Source organism: Nycticebus coucang, chromosome 13 (genome assembly GCF_027406575.1).
Source record: "Nycticebus coucang isolate mNycCou1 chromosome 13, mNycCou1.pri, whole genome shotgun sequence".
In the NCBI taxonomy this organism is placed as follows: Eukaryota; Metazoa; Chordata; class Mammalia; order Primates; family Lorisidae; genus Nycticebus; species Nycticebus coucang.
Genome location: NC_069792.1, coordinates 47,736,678 through 47,760,306, shown reverse-complemented (window position 1 = coordinate 47,760,306; position 23,629 = coordinate 47,736,678). Strand labels below are relative to the sequence as shown.

General features: G+C 42.5%; 1 protein-coding gene and 1 pseudogene across 2 annotated transcripts in view; one reads left to right on the top strand and one right to left on the bottom strand.

The window, feature by feature from the left end:
- LOC128563680 (nicotinamide phosphoribosyltransferase-like) overlaps window positions 1-23,629 on the top strand; it is a 209,398-nt gene that overhangs the window by 127,943 nt on the left and 57,826 nt on the right. The gene's annotated exons all lie outside the window — the stretch shown is intronic.
- On the bottom strand, window positions 17,805-19,522 carry LOC128563679 (KH domain-containing, RNA-binding, signal transduction-associated protein 1-like; annotated as a pseudogene). The gene has a single exon (XR_008373855.1). The product of XR_008373855.1 is annotated as a KH domain-containing, RNA-binding, signal transduction-associated protein 1-like (transcript).

Genomic DNA, 23,629 nt, shown 5'->3' with positions numbered 1-23,629 from the left:
AAAAATGCTTATCATCCTTAATCATCAGAGAAGTGCAAATCAAAACTACTCTGAGATATCATCTAACGCCAGTGAGAATGGCCCACATCACAAAGTCTCAAAGCTGCAGATGCCGGCATGGATATGGAGAGAAGGGAACATTTTTACACTGCTGGTGGGACTGCAAACTAATACAACCTTTTTGGAAGGAAGTATGGAGAACCCTCAAAGAATTCAATTAGACCTCCATTTGATCCTGCAATCCCATTACTGGGCATCTATCCAGAAGAAAAAGAATTCTTTTTTTTTTTTTTTTTTTTTTTTGTAGAGACAGAGTTTTACCTTATGGCCCTTGGTAGAGTGCCATGGCATCACACAGCTCACAGCAACCTCCAACTCCTGGGCCTAAGCGATTCTCTCGCCTAAGCCTCCCGAGCAGCCGGGACTACAGGCGCCCGCCACAACGCCCGGCTATATTTTTTGTTGCAGTTCGGCCGGGGCCAGGTTCGAACCCACCACCCTCCGGTATATGGGGCCGGCGCCCTACCGACTGAGCCACAGGCGCCGCCCAGAAAAAGAATTCTTTTATCACAAGGACATTTGCACTAGACTGTTTCTCGCGGCTCAATTTACAATTGCCAAAATGTGGAAACAGCCTAAATGCCCACCAACCCAGGAATGGATGAACAAGCTGTGGTGTATGCATACCATGGAATACTATTCAGCCATTAAAAATATGGAGACTTTACATCTTTTGTATTCACCTAGAGGGAGGTGGAACACAGTCTTCTTAGTAAAACATCGTAAGAATGGAGAATCCAATTTACTCAATTCTAATATGGAGGCAGTAGATGAGCAAATACAAGATAGGCAATAGGGAAATGAGGGAGTGGGGAGAAGGGAGGGGGATGGAGGTCACAGTGTATGGCACAGCTCTTGGGGGTGGGACACAAGTATAAGAAGGCCTTTATCCGGCGGCGCCTGTGGATCAGTCGGTAAGGTGCCAGCCCCTTATACCGAGGGTGGCGGGTTCAAACCCGGCCCCGGCTGAACAGCAACCAAAAAATAGCTGGGCGTTGAGGCGGGCACCTGTAGTCCCAGCTACTTGGGAGGCTGAGGCAAGAGAATCGCTTAAGCCCAGGAGTTGGAGGTTGCTGTGAGCTGTGTGATGCCATGGCACTCTATTGAGGGCCATAAAGTGAGACTCTGTCTCTACAAAAAAAAAAAAAAAAAGAAGGACTTTATCTAACAAACGCAATCAATGTAACCTAATTCTCTGTACCCTCGATGAATCCCAAACAATAAAAAATAAAAAAATAACTGGGTGTGGTGGCTCACACCTATAATCACAGAACTGTGGGAGGCTGAGGCAGGAGGATTGCTTGACCTCAGGATTTTGAGTCTTGTCTGAGCAGGAGTGAGACCCTGACTCATAAAAAAAAATTGAAAAACTCAGCGGGGCACCTCAGGGAAGGACTGTAATGGCAGCAGCTTCAGAGGCTGAGGCAGCAGGATGCCCACAGCCTGAGTCTGCCATTGTGCTCTGCTCAGGGCATAGGGTAGAACCCTGTATCAACAACAAAATAATAATATAATAATACAATAGCTGGGTGAGGTGGCTCACGCCCTTGGGAGGCCGAGGCAGGTAGATTGCCTTGAGCTCACAGCCTGAGCCAGAGAGAGACCTCGTCTCTAAAAATAGCTGGGCATTGTGGTGAGCTCCTGTAGTCCCAGCTACTTGGGAGGCTGAGACAGGAGAATCACTTGAGCCCAAGAGTTTGAGGTTGCTGTGAGCTACGATGCCATGGCACTGTGCTGAGGGTAACAAAATGAGACTCTGTCTCTATTAGGCAACAGAGTAACTCTTGTCTCAAAACAAAAAAAATCAACTCTTGTCTCAAATCAAAAGAAGAAGAATTTGAAAGAATTCAAGAATAAGGTTGGTTATTAGTGGCTGGAGGCTCTTGAGGATAAGGGTAGTGAAAGCAGTAGCCGCGGAATCAATGAGGAGCTCAGATTCTTGTGGCTGCGCAGGGATTTAACCACCCTCAGATCTAGTAAAAAGGCAAACACAAAGACCGCCGAGAAGCTCCCTCAGCTCACAACATCTAATGTATTAGCCGTGTTTGACCAGTCACAGAATCAGGAATTCAAAGAGGCCTTCAACATGATTGATCAAAACAGAGATGGTTTCATTGACTAGGAAGATCTCACTGACGAAAAATCCAACTGAAGAGAATCTGGATGCCATGATGAATGAGGCTTCCGGACCCATCAGTTTCACCATGTTCTTCACCATGTTTGGTGAGAAGTTAGTTAAATGGCACAGATCCGGAAGATGTCATCAGAAATGCCTGTACTTGCTTTGATAAAGAAGCAACTGCCACTATTTATGATTATTGCCCAAGAGAGCTGCTGCAACAATGGGTGATCCTTTTATAGATGAGGAGGTGGATGTGCTATACAGAGAAGCACCTACTGACAAAAGGGGAATTTCAATTGCATTGAGTTCACGCACATCCTCAAACCAGGAGCAAAAAACAAAAATGAATGAAAAGAACTTCAAATCACAGGGAAACATTCTTGTTGCCATTTGGGGTACTTCCGAGATTTTCTCTTGGAGACTATCACATGCACTTAGCTTTATAAGTTTTGCTTTTCCTATTGTATTTATTCTCAGTCATTTTGAGCATATGTATCTTTACAAGCAGACTGGAAACGGGACTTTTTACCATTTTCAGAATAGAAAATATGGTAATTCAACTTATCCACCCCATCCCCCAATAACTGCAGTCTACAGAGTCAATATATTTTTTCAGAGAAAGTTATTTGCTCAATTTTTTCTGAACCATAACTAAACTTTACAATTAAAAAAAAAAAAGAATTTGGGCGGCGCCTGTGGCTCAGTGAGTAGGGCGCCGGCCCCATATGCCGAGGGTGGCGGGTTCAAACCCAGCCCCGGCCAAACTGCAACAAAAAAATAGCCGGGCGTTGTGGCGGGCGCCTGTAGTCCCAGCTGCTCGGGAGGCTGAGGCAGGAGAATCGCTTAAGCCCAAGAGTTAGAGGTTGCTGTGAGCCGTGTGACGCCACGGCACTCTACCCGAGGGCGGTACAGTGAGACTCTGTCTCTACAAAAAAAAAAAAAAAAAAAAAGAATTCAAGAGCAGATGGCTTTCTAATCTTGCCAAATCATAAGAAAGATCCCTTGAGCTACTAAAACTTTCACAGGAATTCACAGGTTTGAACTGCAATGTAACAAGGGTGTTTACTCCCTTTCCTCCCCTTGTCCGGGGCTCCCCCTAAGGTGCAGGGCTCCAAATCTCACCACTGTGCTTTGAATTTTCATCTCAAGATTTGACTAGAACTTTCTTTGTCTTCAATCCTATGTGGTCTCTGTAATCAATACCAGAGTCTCTACGTTGGCCTGGCAGCTTAGAACCCCTCTTTAAGATCAGTTCCCATCAGGGTTGAAGTTCTGATAACTCTGCTCTTTCCTAAAGCTGTGGGGTTGAGAAGGATGGATCCGCTGATTTAGCCACTCCTCTCAGGCACCCACGCAAACACTCACCAGCCCCAAATGTCCTGGCCCCTATCACAGCTCCCAGACCTGTGTCATGGTGGGGCTCAAGAGTGTCTGTTTGATCCTCAAAATACAGAAATATTCTCTCACTTCCAACCTGTTTTGGATCAGAGTCCTCCAGCACCAAAGAGCTCATTCCTCTCCTTCTCCGCCATAGAACCAGAGAGTTCATCAGTTAAAGAGTTTGGCAATGGAAGGGTCCCAAGGCATCAAAAGATCTGTTTAGCCTCCATAGCATTGATGAAGACCTGACTTAGAAACAGAAAAAGCTACTTCTCTACAAGGTTTACTGACCAAAAAAAAAAAAAAAAAGGGAAAGAAAAAAATAAAAGAAAGAAACAGAAAAACCTTCAACTTCTTCCTGAAAATGTAATACTTTCCTCTCCCCTCCACTACGTCCCAGCCCTCCATCCACACTGCAGCCCAGGAAAGGAGGCCCTCTGGGCTCCAGTAGCATGAGGCAAAGCACCAGTAAAGGTCTCAGCAGCTCACTCCATTAATTCAGATTTCTGGTTGGGGGTGTGGGGAGAGATAGGGTCTTGCTCTATGACTCAGGCTGGAGTGCAGTGGTGTTGTCATAGCCCATTGCAACCTCAAACTCCTGGGCTTTAGCCAACTTCCTACCTCAGCTTCTAGAGGAGCTAGGAACACAGGCATGTGGTGGTGCAGGCCTGGTTAATTTTTAAAAAAATTTTTGTATGAGGCTTTTCTATGTTCCCCAGGCTGGTCTTGAACACCTGGCCTCTAGCAATCCTCCTACTTCAAACTCCCCACATTCTGAGACTTACAGACATGACCTTCACTAAGTTTTTAATGAGATGTCCTTCCACGGGTGCTATGTAGATTGTTCTTTTTTCTTTTTTGTACACAGGTTCAGAATTTTCTGCCAATTTGTTGGAAAGCCAGGTCGGGGAGGAGGGGGATACTGTAAGTGAAGAAAGGAAGTCAATCCTAAACAAAACACCAAGAGCACTCAAGATTATAAACCTGAATGTACTCAATGCTACTGAACTGTACACACGGAAAATAGTTCAGACGATACATTTTATGTTTTGTATATTTTATCACAATTAAAAAAATACTTATTGAAGCACAGCTTGTAGTTGGAGAGGAGAGAATGGTTGTCAGAAATTGTTTCAAGTACATTTTCCAAGTCTTTCAAATTGTAGATCAATTTTTCAAGATATTTAATCTGCTAAGATACATTTACACTAAATGAAATTGGCTCGCATGAACCAAAGATGTCTTCTTTTCTTCCATCTTTTCTGTTGTTGTCACCAGAACAATAATCTATAATCTACACTTTAAGTTTGTCAGCTGCCTCAGAAATAACCAGGTATAGGATGAGATTTCTGATGGTTTTATTTCACCAGATCAAGGTTTTGAAAGACAGGTTTTTGGTCTCTTTTCATGCACACATTATCTTAGATTACTTTCAGGTTCATAGAGTTATAGAAAAATTACAGGCTGAAGTCTCTCTAGTTTCAGGTCAGAACATGGCACATGTAAAACACTCAATGAATCAAAAGCATTCCTCTCCTCACATATCCGTTTTGTGTAGATATTAACTTGTATTCCAAGGACTGTAAATTGTGCCTGTAATGGTGAACACATACATTTTCTGTGTTTAGCTTAATACTCTATGGGAGCGCCAGGTACTGATGGCAATTTCTATACTTCTTTAAACATAAGCATCAATCAGGGTACAGACTATAAGCATTTTGGAAACACTGTACATTAAAAGCGAAGAACTGTTCAAGGAATCTCAAATATTTATTCTAAAGCAGGTCTTAATTCAGCTTTCTTCTGACTTGGACTGTCTGCTGACATCAGTCAACACCCCAAACCCTTTCAAGTAACAGCCAGCTCTTCATAATTCTAGGTGGCAGTCCTCCTTATTTTCTTTTCCTTCTTCTTTCTCTTTTTTTTTGAGACAGAGTCTTAAGCTGTCACCCTGGGTAGAGTTCTATGGCGCCATAACACTCATAGCTCACAGCAACCTCAAACTCTTGGGCTTAAGCAATTCTCTTGCCTCAGACTCCCAAGTAGCTGGGACTACAGGTGCCTACCACAATGCCTGGCTATTTTTTGGTTGTGGTTGTCATTGTTATTTGGCAGGCCTGGGCTGGATTCGAACCCGCCAGCTCCGGTGTATGTGGCTGGCGCCCTAGCTCCTTGAGCTACAGGTGCTGCCAGTCCTCATTTCAAATGCAGAAAAATCAGAACCAAAGATATGTTAAACACTTGAAATTATATAGCTAATTATATGCATCTATGATGGACTTGGTGACAGAGTGCTGTGAGGAGCTGCCTCCTAGAAACTGGGTGACACCGAGGGAGCCACTTGATGTGAGAGGTCTCTGCTGTCCTTATCCACAAGATTGTGTTACACCCATTGGTGACCTCATCTTCCAATGGGCAAATGAAATCATATGAGTACCAGGATTGGAATATGTCATCTCCAAAATTCAGATGTTGCCAGTGTGACAGTATTAGGAGACTTTAAGAGGGGATGAGGCCAGGAGGAATGAGATTAGGCACTCTCATAAAAGGGATTGACAGGCCAGGCATAGTGGCTCACACCTGCAATCCTAGCACTCTGGGAGGCTGAAGCAGGTGGATTGCTTGAGCTTTGGAATTCAAGACCAGCCCGAGCAAGAGTGAGACCATATCTCCACTAAAAATAGAAAAAATTAGCCAGGCATTGTGGCAGGTGTCTGTAGTCCCTAGTTACTTGGGAGGCTGAGGCATGAGGACCACTTGAGCCCAAGAGTTTAAGGTGCTGTGAGCTGTGATGATACCATGGCATTCTACCCAGGGGGACTGAGTCAGACTCCGTCTAAAAAAAAAAAAAAAAGGATTGACGGAGGGGATCCATCCCTTTTGTCCTCCTACCTTCTGCCATGTGAGAACAATGTTTCTCTGCTCTGGAGGACGCAGCAACAAGGCATCATCTTGAAAGTGGAGATGGGGCTCTTATCAGACATGGAATCTGCTGGTGCCTTGATCTTGGACATTCCAGCCTCCAGAATTGTGAGAAATAAATTTCTATTGCTTATAAATTAATCAGTCTCAGGTATTTGTTGTAGCTGCTCTAAACAGACTAAAACAGTGAGTGAAAAGTTGTTTATTATTTTATTTATTTATTTATTTTGTAAAGACAGAGTTTCACTTTATCGCCCTCAGTAGAGAGCCGTGGCATCACACAACTCTAAGCAACCTCCAACTCCTGGCCTTAGGTGATTCTCTTGCCTCAGCCTCCCAGTAGCTGGGACTACTGGCGCCCGCTACAATGCCTGGCTACTTTTTTGTTGAAGTTTGGCTGGGGTCAGGTTTGAACCCACTACCCTCAGTATATGGGGCCAACACCCTACCCACTGAGCCACAGGCACCGTCCAAAAAGTTGTTCAATTCATAAATCACTATGCAGATGCCAGTTATTATTAAATTTTAAACTATTATTTGGAGTTCTACAGTATACCTATTTATTTTTTGTCATGGGAAGGCTTTCTTCCCCTAAGCTTGAAATCCTCAATGGTGTGATGGGGGAGGAATTAGTGAAGATTAAGTGGCCCATCAATTATAGGTGCACCTGGAGGATATTTCAGGTTTATGTTCCAGGACATCACAATATCACAAACATCACAATAAAGTGAATTGCACAAAATTTTTGGTTTCCCAGTGCATCTAAAAATTGTACTTACGCTATAGTCTATTAGGTGTGCAATAGAATTATTCCTTTTTTTTTTTTTTTTTTTTTGTGGAGACAGAGTCTCACCTTATCGCCCTTGGTAGAGTGCTTATGGCATCACACAGCTCACAGCAACCTCCAACTCCTGGGCTTAGGCGATTCTCCTGCCTCAGCCTCCCAAGTAGCTGGGACTACAGGCGCCCACCACAACACCCGGCTATTTTTTTGTTGCAGTTTTGGCCGGGGCTGGGTTTGAACCCGCCACCCTTGGTATATGGGTCTGGCGCCCTACCTGCTGAGCCACAGGCGCCACCAGCAATAGTATTATTTCTAAAACACAAGTACAGTAGATCCCCTAATTTAAAAATAGTTTTTTGCTAAAGGATTGTCTGAGCCCCACCACATCATAATCTTCTTTATGCTGGCAGAGGGTCTTGCATTAAGGTTGATGGCTGCTGACTGATCAGAGTGGTGCAATTTTCCACTTGTGGTATCATGTCAATACTCAAAAAGGTTTGAATTTGGGAGTATTTTGGATTTCAAGTTTTCCCATTAGGAGTGCTCAACCTGCATCTAATATGTACCTGGAGAGCCACTCCATAGATGAGCCACTGCTCAGTCATTCACCGCTAGAGTGACAATCATTGTTAGTGTTTCTAGAGTGGGAAGACAAGACTTTTGGTCTCACTCACCCCCTTCCTGCATTTCTGGCCACGCCCATGGTGGGAAGGGAGCTTCGCTTGGTTCCCACGTCATAGTAGTGCCATGGGAGTGGCCTCATTTACCCAGAGGGACGCATGTTTGCCACGCAGGCGTTCCACCATGAAAAACCTGAAAGACCAAGCCTGTCCCTAAGGGAGAGGACTATTCACAAGCTGCTGCCTTCCATCTCCTCAAGAAAAGGAACCTCCAGAGCCTTGACCTCCCGTTGCCCAGGCTGGGGAGAAGGGAAACCAGAGGGGTTAAAAACAGGAGACCATGAAGACAGGATTCCTGGTGCTCAATTCACGTCAACTGTATGGAAAAAGTAAAAAATCTTTTCTGCCACCATTTGGACCCACTATCTGGGTCCCCTGCCTGTTCGCCTCCCCTTGAAATTCCATTACCAGATGCTGGCGAGACTGTTTATATGGTGCGGGGCTGTGCAGAGATGCTGCTCTCAGTCACGCGTGTCCCAGGCTGCCTGCTCCCCAAACCCTTCTCGCCGCATCCCACCAAGTATTCAGGCTGAAGGGCAGATTCGGGTTCATTTGTGCAAGTGCTGCTGGAAGGAAGGTCTAGGCCCCATCTGATGTCTGTGCTGGAGGCCTCACTGGGACCAGAAAAAGCAGCAGAATTGGTGGGAACTAGGGGCAGGGGTCAATGGCCTCTGAATCCTTGGGGGCTTTCTTGCTTTATCACCATCTTAAGTTTATATTCTCCTCCTTTCCTTCAGACCCCGACCCTTCCATCTGGGACCTTCCTTCCAGCTGAGACAATTTAGCCCAGCCTATTGCTCAATTTTGCACTCATCTACTCCCCAACTCTGGGTCCAATCCACATATCAGGGACCACCCCAGACTCAGTCTCAGTTGGTAGGAAAGCCTGGAAGGAAGGTAGAGCAGCACCATACCCAGTGTCACTTGCCCTGCCCCTTGCTGTAACCCCCGGACTGCTTTTACCTTGTTATCTTTGTAGGTTGTTCTCCATCTGGTTACCCCAGATCTGTTCTCTCTTCATCCTCCATACTCCAAGAAGGTGATTTCCATGGAATGCATCATCCATACTCCATTATTGACTGACTTTGAACTGGGGTTGGCCTTGGCAGGTACTGGCAGGAGGTGGAAGGAGTTGGGGACATGCCTGCTCCCCAGGGCGTCCCACCTCTGGCAGTCCTCATAACCACAGGTCCTCCCATGCAGCTCTTTTTCCCAGCAACACTTCCCCCTGGGATCAGGTGATGCTATTTCCTTCCTTTTGACCGCTTAACCCTAAGGGTTGTAATGACTTTGCACAGTGTCAGGCTCTGGGTACATCACAATCTTATCTGCTTCCTTAACCCTGTGCATAAAGGCTGTGCATTTCTGCCATTTCCTAATGGGGTTGCTACCCATACATGGTCCAGCCATCTTCTTCCTGAACTCGTGGTCTCGTCTTCATTCCCTTCTTAATACTGTGCTGCAGTTTCTCTGGAGAAAGGGTGATGGCTACTGTGCTTTGCCCCCAGATCTCCCCTTTAGGGCAGTACTCATTCACCAGTTGTTGACAGGTGTTATTCACCACAGACCCCCTTCAGAAATTTCCCTCAGCAGAGGAGAACCACATTAACTGAGTGTCGCACCCCATGATCCAGTGACTGATCAGTGCAGGGAAGGCTGGAGTTTATTAAAGGTGAATCTCTTCGCTTCCAGATGGCATAACCCTGCAGGTCTTTTCCAGATCTGCAGATCCACATAGGGTTCAGGAAAGCCTTCGCTGAGACCTCACTGCCGTTCAAGTCCTCTGACCAATTATCCTGCCTGCTTTCCTCCTCAGGACTGTTACTGACAGCAGCACTGCTGGTAAAATTCCTGCACACTAAGCTTCAACGTGGAGCCTGCTTCCCAGGAAACCTGTCCTAAGACTAAAGACCAGGAAATGGGCTCTCAGCTACAGATTGTTAGCCTTATAAGAGAGTGCCTGCCAGACTAGGGTCAATTTCCTCCTTCTGTGAGGTCCTAACCTAAACTTGCCACTCACATGTCTGGGTCTCCTACCTGTTCCCCATTCCTTGGAAATTCCATTAGTTGGTCCCATCTTGCTCGCATTACTTGAAGAGTCCAGTGCGTCTGGATTGAACTATCTCATTATCACTGACCTCTAGCTCTGACATCCTTCTTGCAAAACACTAGATTCTTCTCAGTTCACACTGGGTGTTAGGCCCAGTGCTAGCACCAGGGACTTAGAAATAAGGAAGGCGTCTCTTTGAGGAGCCCCAGTCCCACCTAAGCCACTTCTCTAGCTGTAGATTTTGTTATAGGAAGTGGCTTGAAAGTCAGGAGGAGAATGAAGAGAAGAGAATGCTCTGGAAGCCTCCATAAAGAAAAGAGAGAGCAACTATGTCAAAAGCTGCTTGAGAGATCAAACAAGGACTGGGAATTGTCATTGGCTTTGGTAACAGGGAGGTGACAAGACACCTTGGCAAGTGCTGTTCAGTGGAGTGGGGAGGCCAATGGCATGGGTTCAAGAGAGAAAGGGCATTGAGGAAGGGAGACTGAGCACACAGCACTCTTTGGAGTTTTGCTGTGAAGGGAAACAAATAAATGGAGTTGCAGATCACAAAATGTTTCCTTGTGTGTTCATTTAAGACAATTTTGGAGCAAGATTTTATGCTAGTGAAAATGATGGGATTAACAGGGGAGGTTGTGCTGATTGGGGATATGATTGCTAGAGTGAGAGGAGATAAACATGTATCTGCTGAGCAAGAGAAGGGCTTCCCTGTAGGAACATGGGTAGTACTCGTGGGAGTACAGAGGCAGAAGGGTTCATAGATAAGGGTTTGGAGTAAAGGCAAGTTCCCTACTGAATGCTTCCGCTTTCTCAGTGAAGTTAGGAGAAGCTCAGAGGGAGAGGGTGACCTTCCCAAGAGAAGAGAGGTATGCAATAGTCCCCCAGGGCAATGGAATGAGAATGTGTAGAGTAGGGATTGTAAAGCTGGGTTGTTGGGAAGATTCACCAAGTTGGTAGATGAAAAGCATGTAGTACAATGCCCTACACATAATGAACATGTAAAAATAATTAGTTCTTATTAAATCAACCTGGTGATGATCCTTCTGCTTATAAACAAAGTGTTTTAAGCAGCACCCACTCCCAGGAAAATTAGGAAACTAACCCCAGAGGCAATGAATTATGAGCTGTTTTAGGAAGGGGGTGGAGGAACATTTTAACAATTACAAAAGGAACACTATGTACTAAACACACTGCTGCTACTGACAAGGAACTAGCCAGTGCCTTGTTTTTATAAATAAAATTTTATTGGAACGCAGTCATGCTCATTAATGACAGATTGCCTACAACTGTTTTCACGCTACAATGTCAGAGTTAAGTGGTTGTAATAGAGACTGGTCTGCAAGGCCTAAATTTTTTAGTCTGTTGCTTTTTATCAAAAAGAGTTGGCCAATCCCTGGACATAGAAGTAGATAAAAAGTGGTTGTAGATCTAAGACAACAAATTTGAGACACAAATAATATCACTACTGAATTTATAATTAAGAAAGAGCAAGGAAGAAAAGAGACAGAAACAAAACTGCTGACTTAGAAGAAACGCTAAAATAACCATCAGTGAATGCACAGATTTAAGCAGTCAGGAAGAAAATGGAAAATATTAACAAACTCTTATTCTGCAACTTTTCAGATCTGTAGAACAGATGAAGATGATCCCAATTTTTGGTGCCCCTGAAGTAGAGAACTCAAAAATATGAAACAGAAAGAGTAAGTATTCAAAGATTTAATAAAAGAAAACTTTAAAAATTGCAGAAAGAATTGAATCTGCAGCCTTGAAAGAACATACCATGTTCCAGGACATTTTGAACTGGTACAACCTACAGTGAATCATATTCTGATTTAGTTTCAAGAATAAAGAAAATCTTCAGACATCCAGGCAGGAATGGCAAATAATCTAAGGGATAAAACATTGTGAGGGATCAGATTTTTTTTTTTTTGGTTGCAGTTCAGCCGAGGCCGGGTTTGAACCCGCCACCCTCAGTATATGGGGCCGGCGCCTTACCGACTGAGCCACAGGTGCCGCCCGAGGAATCAGATTTTTCCACAGCAACAATTAATGCCAGAAGACAATGAAATAACAACCACAAAGCTCTGATGGGAAGAAAAATGGCCATTCCAACCTCTGAGTGTTTTTCATACTCTCGCAACCTCACAACAGTAGTTCTTAGGCCTAACTGCAAATTAGGATCCCCCAGCATCTTTAAAAAATTATACATGTTCAATAGGCCACCTCAAGCCAATTAGATCAGTGTCTCTAGGGGTAGAGGCTGGAGAGTGGTAGTCTGAAAAAGTTCCCTAGGTAGCTCCAGATACAGATGGTACTAAGGCAGGTCTACTGAAAGTATGGTCAGCTGGGAGCTTTTAGAAATGAAGATTCTCTTCGACTCCACTCTAAACCTACAGGAATCTAGATTTTAACAAGTTCTCCAGGAGATCTGGATGTATACTTCAGTTTGAAAAGCCTGCAGATTCCTCAAAGAACTAAAAGTAGACCTACCATTTGATCTAGGAATCCCATTACTGGGTATTTACCCAAAGGAAAAAAAGCCATTTTATCAAGAAGACATGTGCATTCAAACATTTATTGCAGCATAATTCCCAATTGCAAAAATGTGGAATTAACCCAAGACCCATCAATTCATGACTGGATTTAAAAAATGTGGTATATGTACATCACGGAGTACTACTCAGCCATAATAAAAGATGGCGAACTAACAGCCTGGTTGAAACTGCTGACCATTCTTCTGAATGAAGTGTCAACAAGAATGGAAAAACAAACACCACACGAACTCATTATTAAATAGGAACTAATTCATCAACACTCATGTACACATTTGGTAGTAAAACTCAATGGAAAGCAAGCAGGTGAGAGGGGATGAAAAGGGAGGGGTAAATGCATGTCTAAGTGGTACGATGCTAATATCTGGGGGAGAGGCTCTCTTATAACTGTGACTCTATATAAAAGCAACTCATGTAACCGAAGCATTTGTACCTCCATAATATCCTGAAATGTTTTTTAAAAAGGCTTTGTAGAGGAATGTTTTAAGAAAGACAATCCAGGCCAGGCACAGTGGCTCATGCCTGTAATCCTAACGCTCTGGGAGGCTGAGGCTCAGGCTGAATTGCCTGAGCTCACAGGTTCGAGACCAGCCTGAGCCAGAGTGAGACCTCATTTCTAAAAATATCCAGGCTTTGGCTCAGCGCCTGGAGCACAGTGGTTATGATACCAGCCACATACACCAAGGCTGTTGGGTTCGAACCCAACCTGGGTCAGCTAAAGCAACAATGATAACTGCAACAACAATAAAAAAATAAATAGCCGAGCATTGTGGCGGGCACCTGTAGTACCAGCTACTTGGAAAGCTGAGGCAAGAGAATCGCTTAAGCTCAAAAGTTGGAGGTTACTGTGAGCTAATGATACCACAGCACTCTACTGAGGGTGACAAAGTAAGACAAGAAAGAAAGAAAGAGACAGAAATCTAGATCAGATCTAGATTTAGAAACGAATCTAGGCTCGGTGCCTGTGGCTCAAGCGGCTAAGGCGCCAGCCACGTACACCTGAGCTGGCAGGTTCAAATCCAGCCCGGGCCCGCCAAACAATGACGGCTGCAACCAAAAAGTAGCCGGGCATTGTGGCGGGCGCCTGTAGTCCCAGCTACTTGGGAGGCAGAGGCAGGAGAATCGCTTGAGCCCAGGAGTTTGGAGCTTGCTGTAAGCTGTGATGCCACAGCACTCTACCCAGGGTGACAGCATGAGGCTCTGTCTCAAAAAAAAAAAGAAAAGAAAAGAAAAGAAATGACTCTAACATGGATTTAAATATGGATTTATAATATGTAATTTTAAAATTAATAATATTTGAATTTAAGCAAATTCCTCTATTGCACATAGGTTTTTCTTATATCAGAGTAAAAATTAAGTTGAATAACTTTATTCAAACATAGCATCAATGGGATCATCCCACTTTAAAGTGTTTTTCATCTATCTGCAAAGATGCAGAGAAAGATGTTCACTTGAAGTTATTTGTAAGTAGTAAGATTTGAGGTGATTTTAGACTTTTATACTGGGCTATATTGCTGAAATTTCTAAAAAAGTATATATATATTTTTAATTACTAAAATGATTTTTTAATTTAAAAAAGCCTTCAATTTGTTTGATGATCAGGATCTGTGTACCAATTCACATCAACCAAATTTACAAGTACTATGAATCAGAATAGCAATCCGTTAATTAACATACCCCATCCTAGATCTGCATGCCATCCAAAGAAGGTATCTGCTTTTCGTCAATGTATTATGTTCAATCAGGAGTCTAAATTACATATTAGAAGGCTGCTTGGTCAGTGGAGAAATAGAGAAAGGAAGTGAGTCTTAGGAAATTTCTTTGAAACTATCATTGACTCATGATTTGTCCTTCACTGAAGTAATTATTCTTTGTAAAGAACTGTTTTCTCAGTCTAAAATCAAAACTCTGCCTTTCTATCCTAAATATTTATCACAAGGCACAGTTTCCCAAGAGTATGATTGATGTTGCTTATACTGGAGGAATGTCCAAATCACAAAGGCAGAAGAGTCCTTTCTGAAAAGATTGTATTCAATCCCAAACACAAGTTTAACACCCATAATAGCTACAACATCAGAAGTTGGCATCTCATCCTTATCTCCAAATTTTGGATTTACCTTACTTGGGGGTGATTTGAACTTTCTGTGTATTTAAATACATTCTGGTTTTGTTAGGAACTTCACAAGGAACAAAAAAAGTACATGTAATTTAAAGAAGTAGAGCCTGTAGATTTTTTGGAAAGATTTAATGAAAAACATAAATTAAATGGAATGCCAAGACTAAAAAAGTGATTCATTATTGTCAACACATCTCATTTATTAAAAAGAAACAAACATTCCATAAGCATTCCACTCCTGTCTTGAATTGGCTTGAGTTGAACAGGGAAGATTAGGGGGCGGGAGTGCAGACATAATTATCCATGTACACAATCCCAGTTTTCCATTCTACTGGCATAAATGCTTCAAGATGTGTTAGTGTCCTAACTCAGGAACTCAACTCAGTCTTAAGAGATATTTTTGTCTGTGGAAATACTATCTTGCCCTGAACTTTAGGTTATTAAAACATAATTATATGCAGCTCAGCGTCCGTAGCTCATGTGAGTAGGGCACCAGCCACATACACCGAAGGTGGCGGGTTTGACCCTGGCCTGGGCCTGCTCAACAACAATGACAACTGCAACCAAAAAAAAATAAATAAAATGGCCAGGCATGGTGGCAGGTGCCTGTGGTCCCAGCCACAGGGAGGCTGAAGTAAGAGAATCGCTTGAGCCTAAGAGTTTGAGGTTGCTGTGAGCTGTGATGCCACACCACTCTACTGAGGGCAACATAATGAGAATCTGTCTCAAAAGAAACCCCAAAGAACCAAAAAAGAAAAACTCCATTATATGTATCATCTAAATTTAGGGTTTTTAAAATTAGTATTTCATGGAGTTTAGGATTGTGACCTTTGAATTCTAGTAGGTTAGAATCTTAGAAGCCTCCCACTTGTTGGCTAGAGACCTAGTATAAAATATAGACCCTAAATTTAATTCATTTATAAAGCAGGAATCATATCACCTATTTACTTTTTAGGGTTTTCATAAGGCTTGTATTAGATGTGTAGAGTACACAGTAGTTCAATATATGAAATCCATCTGATTATCTAAGGTGTTGAGAAGTGTTCCTCTAAAAAAGAATTCTTCAAATTTTTGTTTTAGAATAACCTTCTGCCAGCTTGCTATTGCTTAAATGCTTGACCACACTTGGGGGAGGTGATCCAAAGATTGAAAAGACACAGGCAATATCTAAATCAATCTCAAGCAAAATTCAGATGGAAGCACAAATAAATATACCCACTTAAGTTTATGTAATCATCCTTCTGGGAGCCAATGCATCATAATAACGTATACAAACGCATGTACGCAAGAACACAGAACATGCCCATTATTCTATGTCTGTGATAGTTCCTCTTTCTCCTTCTTTTGTCTTCTTCCTTCCTCCCATCCCTATGAATTTGGCCTCTCTCCTCTCCACTGAGAAAACTCAGTCTTTACTATGCAAAAGTTTCTTAAAGTTCTAATTCTAGTCAACATCTTTTTCCATAATGACAGACCTGTATCCCCTTATTCCCCCAAACTAGCATCTTCTCCTAAGATTTGAAATTTAAGCTGGTTTTGCTTCTTCCTTTCCTAATACCCTATATCCAAACAGTCGATCTTAAGTCCTCTGCCTGCTGTCCTAATTAAGAAGGGCCTTTCTTCCCATTCCTGCTTCTCTCCTCCTGTGGACAGATTCTTCCCTTCATTTCTATAAGAATCTCCTAAGTGGTTTCCCAACTTTCTGGGTCCTCTCGTTGCATCTGGCCCACCAGTTACACTGGGATGAATCTTCCCAAATCACAGAAGCAACTATTTACTTTCATTCTCAGATCTCCAGTTGGGAAACAGATTAAACCTAAACTCACATTTAGCATGCAGGTTTTCTATCAACGGTCATCAAGTTGTCTTTTAAGCCCCATTGGCCTATATTCCTTTTCCCTGGGGTTGTAAGTGAACGGTCACACAAAGCCAAATCTGGCTTGCATGTGTTAATTTTTTTTTTGGCCCATACAATGGCTTCGTAAGTTTTTTTTTTTTTTTTTTACTTTGATTAAAAAAGGACTAAACTTTATTGACAAACTGCTGCAGACATTTTGACATAAGTTTAAGCTACCTATTTAGGCAGACTTAACACATGTAGCATTTAATCTTCCAAGAACAAAATGGGAGGACGGTACAAATCCAAGTAGGACTTTAACTTATGTACAAAGTGGATTTTGATTCCTTTTTCATTCAGCTGCAGTGTCCCTTTTTATATTATGCTAGTGTTGAGACATACTTGACTAACTTGGGAATAGTTCAATATTAACAGGTGTCAACTTAAGAAAATCATCAGCTTTTGGCCTCAGCGTCCAAGTGAGCTTTTTGTGGAGTGCAGAATCTCAGATGGACAAAATACTCATCTTCTTAAATACTGAAATTTTAACTGTCAGTACTATGACTGAAAGATTGTGGCTAAAAAGCTCTGTATCAAAATCAATGCAGGTAGCCATCCCCGTGCCCCGTCAACCTTTTCAAAACCTATTCCCTCTTCCCCTAAGTATCTCTCAACACTGTATGTCTGGGGCTAGATTTCAAAACTCACGTAATGAAAAAGTCAGTTTTACAAGCCTAATTTTTTTTTTTTTAAATATCAACTAACGTTAAAAAATTGCATCGACTATTTAATTCATGACGATCTTTCGTATTAAAATTTAGCCTTAAGATTCAACCGCCATGTGTTTTTAAAGGAGACATTTTTTTTAGAGACATCTGAGCTCACTTTTACATGGTGGCGCCTACTGCCATTATCATTTGTCATTTTAAATCTTAAACAGCCCTGAATTTTGAAATGTAGCCTAGTTTGGGATTCTGCAACTACAACTTTACGGGATGCCTCAAATCAAAACTAAGAGAAAGTTGGGGCAGCGCCTGTGGCTCAGTCAGTAAGGCGCCGGCCCCATATACCGAGGGTGGCGGGTTCAAACCCAGCCTCGGCCAAACTGCAACCAAAAAAAATAGCTGAGCGTTGTGGCGGGCGCCTGTAGTCCCAGCTACTCGGGAGGCTGAGGCAAGAGAATCGCTTAAGCCCATGAGTTGGAGGTTGCTGTGAGCTGTGTGAGGCCACGGCACTCTACCGAGGGCCGTAAAGTGAGACTCTGCCTCTACAAAAAAAAAAAAAAAAAAAAAACTAAGAGAAAGTTAACAAGTCTTTACTTCAGAACCTTTAAGCAAGCAATGTCATTTTTGAAACTAACAGGTTTGTGGATTTTTTTTTTTTTTACTCAACTTTTTATTATAAAAGGTACACTTCTGTTTATATTTAAACAACAAAGAAAAAAGCATCTACACACTTAAAAATTAATTTGATATTCCTAAATCTATTTTAACTCATTTTAAAATACTACATACAGAAGCCAGAATGCAGAGTTAAGAATGGAATAAGGTGGGGAGAAGAAGGGGACCACGAAGAAAAACACTTAGACAATTACTTGTCTGTTGTGGGTAAAGCAACAGGAATCCTGGGAGATACAAGAAATCAGTAACAACTTTGCTCATAACTAATATTCTCCCCTCATGTTTGTTTTAATAACGTCCATATCGGCGCTCTCTGTATGCTCCCTTCACTGGCCTAGCTGGAGGGGCCTTCAGTGATGGCCTTGTCCCATTCCAGTCGTCCTGGCCATAAGCTTCATAAGAATCTTGAACCTCCCCATGTCCATAGTCATAATATTCTGAATCCCCTTGGCTCTGGCTGTAATAACCTTCGTAGCCTTCATAACTCTGTTCTGCATATGTATCATCATATCCATATTCTTCATATGTTTCTGGTGCAGGGGGTGGAGGCAAAGGTATTCTCTGGATGCCTGCTGTTCATGCTCTTGGTGTTGGAGCACCTCTCACAGTAGGTGGGGGTGGCACGCCTCGAGTCACGGTGGCACCTCTGGTGATGGCTTCTCTCACTGGAGTACCAAGCACCAAAGCCCCATGAGGTGGTCCAACACCACGGCCCCTAGGAACAGGTGGAGGGGGAGGTGCAGCTTCTCGACCTCTCACTGGCACCCCACGTCCACGAGAAGGCTCAGGTACTCCATTCAAGTATGACAGCTCTAGAAATTGTTCCTGGCAGATATCATCCATCATATCTGGTACTAAAAATTTCTTGACTTCTTCCATGGCATGGGCCATAAGAGCATAAGCCTCACATGGGGGTCCAAAGACTTCAATGAAGACATGTAGATCCATATTCAAGTGGACATACTTCGGGTCTTCACCTTTGCGCAGCTCCTCCTCCTTGGCTTTGTCTCTCATTGAGCCCTTTCCCAACACAGAGATCTTTGCACCAGTCTCTTCCTGCAGTCTTTTGATTGTATTCCCTTGTGGTCCAAGAATCTTCCCCACAAAATTGAACTTGGGATACTGCTTGACAGGTATCAGCACCCGCTCTTTCAGCTTCATATTCTTATGAGAAAATAAATCCAAGTAATTCTCCTCATCATCCTTTTTTGAATCTCCCTTCTGAATCTTCTCAATTTCTGCGGTCAGCAGCTGCACGGCGTGAGTGAAGGACGGGTCCAGCGAGTCTTTCTCCGCCATGAGTTCGGACAGGTACTTGTTCTCCGGCTCCATTTTGACCCAGGCTGTGGCTGAGGGGGGCAGAGTGGGGTGGGCGCTGGACCGCCCACTGTCGCTTCGGGACCGGTGGCAGAGGGCAGCAGGAGCCGCAGCGGCTGTGTGGTGGGCGAGGCCCGGGCGCCCCCTGGGGACCCCCCTCCGCCTCCCCGGGACCGGGGAGGCAGCGGCGGCTGCGGAGACGGCGTCTGACGCACCGAGGGGTCGGCACCTGAGGGGTCCCTGGAGCCGCTGCGGCCCGAGGACCGGCTCATGGGCGCGGCGGGGTCGTCCCGGCGCTGCATGGGGAAGACGTACGATCGAGGGAGCGAGGAAGCGACGCGGCAGCTGCAGAGGCCCGAGCGGCAGTTGGCGGGGGTGGGAGAGCGGGACCCACAGCGACCAAAGCCCACCCGAGCGACCCAGCGAGAGCGGCTTCGTAAGTTTTTAATTAGTTGTTTATTTTAAATTAGTTGCTAAGATGTATACATTGATTGGAAGTTTTCACATAAAAATCCAGATTCTGGCTTCTCATGAAAAGTTGAAATGCCTGGCACGCTGGGCCTACATGGCACAAAGAGCAGGAGCCAGGCAGCAGTGCCCTTGGCTTGTAGAAACAGTGCCAGGCACCACAGCCTTCACCTGACCATGTCGCTCCTTCTGGTAATGGTGCCTACATAAGTCTGAATTCATGATGCTTGCTCTATCTTACCTGGTGCTCTGGTCAAGTGCATCATCATTCCCAAATCAGACAATGTGTTTACTTATGTTTTCCTCTCTTTCTAAAAATATCTTCTCCTTTCATTTCTCCTGTCTCTTTTCTTTGCCTTTTGGGTTCTTGCTCTTGCTCAGGCTGGTCTTGAACCCCTGAGCTCAAGCGATCTCCATCTCTCCTGTCTTTAAGGCCCATTTCAAACATCACATTTTCCATGATGCTTTCTCTGAACACCCTACTGGATATCACTGCCCTGTTTCTGACCTTCTATAACATTCCGTGGTCCTCTTGTGGCCTGGAACTCACTCTCCTTGGGGTCACTGGTATCCTTCTTGTCTCCCCTTTCTCTGGAAGGTATACAGATGCAACACTTCTCCCCACTCCTCACGCTTTCTTGAGGAAGAGTTTGGGGATCACTCCCCAGCCACTTTTCCTCTCTGGGATCTGCCTGTCATGCTGGCAGTACAGACGCTAATGGGCCAGTCGGCCTGAGGTTGTTAGCACTGCCCGGGTGTCACCTCTGCCCCATTCTGAAGCTCAGGCTTGGGAGGACTATTGGTGCCACACACTCAAGACAGGGTTTCCCATCCGTGTTTCATCAAAAAAACAAGCTAATATTTTGATCTTCATTGCTTGAATACTTATCTCACACTGTTTCTAAACTCAAGCAGGGAAAAGGAGGGGTTCTTACTGACCCCCTTCTAACCTTAGCAATAAGGACTCCTTTTTCCTCAAAGCTTCTGCAGCGGCTTGTAAATTTCATTACACAGGACAGGCACTCAAAAAATATTTAGCAAATGGAATCAAAAGACATAATCAATATGTATGAAATTCATGGAATATAATTTATCTTATGCTTATGTTCCTATAAACCGTCATTTAAATCTCTGTAACATTAACAAAATACAAATTGTTCCGTGACACAAAATATTTATTTCCTATTTACATTTCAATTTTAATGTATATCATTATGATCATATCACATATTAAAAAATAGAAGAAAACAAAAATATATACTTTAAAAATCAGTGAAAAATGCATCACACTCTGTGATATTTATCAGCAATCTCGTAGTTCTTGTTTCTTGCCTTTTTTTGATTTTCTGGCTGCTTCCTGGCGAATGGTATTATATTCCAAAATGGCCATTCTGGAAAGCCTCTATAAGTATTGGGAAGGTGCTCCAGTGAGAGGATCACTAAAGCTACAACCTGGGGTGGGGGTGGTGGTGGTGGTAATAAGCTATTAAAATTAAGTTGAGCACAGATGAATAATATTCTATGAAATATAGTGTGAGTGAAATATATGTTCCTCAAATGACTACTAAACACTACTAGGTCTTCATATGACATACACTTTGAACTGTAAATACCAATGCTTACTTTCTAAAGTAACTGTGACAGTGATAGCAAGTCACTTCAGAAAATATTTAACTAAAAAATTAATTAAAGGCTTATATTTAATTATGTAAAAGTAAATCTGATTCTGCAATGTACTTTCTAAAACATGGGATAGCTGTGGACTTTATTCCAAAGTAAAAGGCTCAATCTGCATAAATAATTAACTCATTTCATACTTTACATTCTTATCAAGTTATTTTCTTCAAATACAATCATTTCCCCTAAGTGCTAAGTAAAATAGTAAAATCGTAAAGCAAAATAAATCATTCACTTAACTGAAATAGCATTAATCAAGCTTCCATTATAGAGTGATAGTAATAATAATAGATAACATTTATTGAGTGATCTTTGTCAGATACTTTACATTTATTTTATCCAAATAAAAAATCCTATCTCAAATTATAGATTTTAAAAAGAATCTGTGGAGGTTAAGGAATGTGCTATGAGCACCAGTAACAGTCAAGAGGCAGGACTGAAACCCAGATCTCAAACTCAAAGTTCCTATGTAAGCACTACCTATTGCCTCTAAATATATAAATATGTGAAAATATTTCTATTTAGAAACACATAAGTCTTTGAAAATAATGTACTGACCCACATTGGTTTAAAATACTATTATTTAATTTCAAACAGTTTCAGGTGTCAAAAAAAAAAATAAAATCCCTGTCTTCTATTCTCCCTTGAGGTTTTTATTTTTTGCTTGTTTTGTTTTGTTTGCAGGTGTAATATGAGTGAGAAGTTCAGAGAGAGTTGAGAATTAAGAATATGATCAGGACTCCTGTTCTTAGCAGTATAATGGACCTGACACTTTAAAAGACCCTCCAGCAACAAAATAACTAGATTCCAGGCATTAAGCAAACCTGAAAAAAATTCAAAGAATCAGTATTATATACACAAATGCAATTAACTTATAAGTTGTTAACAGTAAATTAAAGATTCTCAAATATGTAGACATTTATACATATTATAAATTAATTATTCATCAGTCAAAAAGGAAATCATAATAAAAATTTTAAAAACTTGTAACTAAATTATAAATTTCACAAAACTTGTGTGATGCAGAAAAAGTTGTACACAGAGAGGTTTATACCCTAAAATTCCTCTGTTAGTAAAGAAGGTTGAAAATGTACTTGTGTATCTTCTACCTAGCCTATATTTTATATTTTACAGGCTAGGTAGAAGATACACAAGTAAACAAAAAAAAAAAAAAGAAAGAAAAAAGGTAATATAGGAAAGAGAATAAATCTCAATGAAGTAGAAAACAAAGTTACAATGGAAGACATTTTTTTAAAAAGACAAAAGTTCTTCATTGAAAAGATTAATAATGGCTTGGCACCCGTAGCTCAGTGAGTAGGACACCAGCCACATACACTGAGGCTGGCGCGTTTGAGTCGAGCCAGGCCTGCTAAAGAACAATGACAACTGCAACCAAAAAATAGCCAGGCGTCGTGGCAGTGGCTGTAGTCCCAGCAACTCAGGAGGCTGAGGCAAGAATATCACTTAATGTATGGTGCCCCATGATCATATTGATGTACACTGCTATGATTTCATTAAAAAAAAGAATATCACTTAAGCCCAAGAGTTTGAGGTTGCTGTGAGCTGTGACACCACAGCACTCTACCGAGGGCAACATAGTGATACTATGTCTCAAAAAAAAATTAATAAAAAGGAAAGCATCTGGCAAGACTAATCAAACAAAAGGAAAAAGCACCTATATACAATATCAGGAAAAGAGGGACAGGGCTACAGATAAATCAAAGACTAAACTTTATAGCAACAAATTTTAAAACTTTGACAAAAAACAAAATTTGCTAAAAAATGTAACTTACCAAAATTAATTGAAGGATCAGAATGCCTTAAGAGTCCTAAAGTTAAAATGATTGAATCAACATTAAAGATTCTCCCAAGGAAAATAAGCAACCCAAATAACTTTACAATTTTTTTTTTTTTTTTTAATGAAGAGACAGAGTCTCACTTTACCGCCCTCAGTAGAGTTCCATGACTACAGCTCACAGCAACCTCCAGCTCTTAGGCTTAGGCAATTCTCTTGCCTCAACCTCCTAAGCAGCTGGGACTACAGGTGCCCGCCACAATGCCCAGCTATTTTTTTTGTTGCAGTTTGGGCGGGGCCGAGTTTGAACCCCTCCACCCTTGATATATGGGGCCGGTGCCCTACTCACTGAGCCACAGATGCTGCCCTACAAATAAATTTTATTAGACTTTCAAGAAAGAATGGTCATTCTAATTTTAGGTCATATCCTTCCGAAAATAGAAGAGAGGAAATAGTCCCTAATTCATTC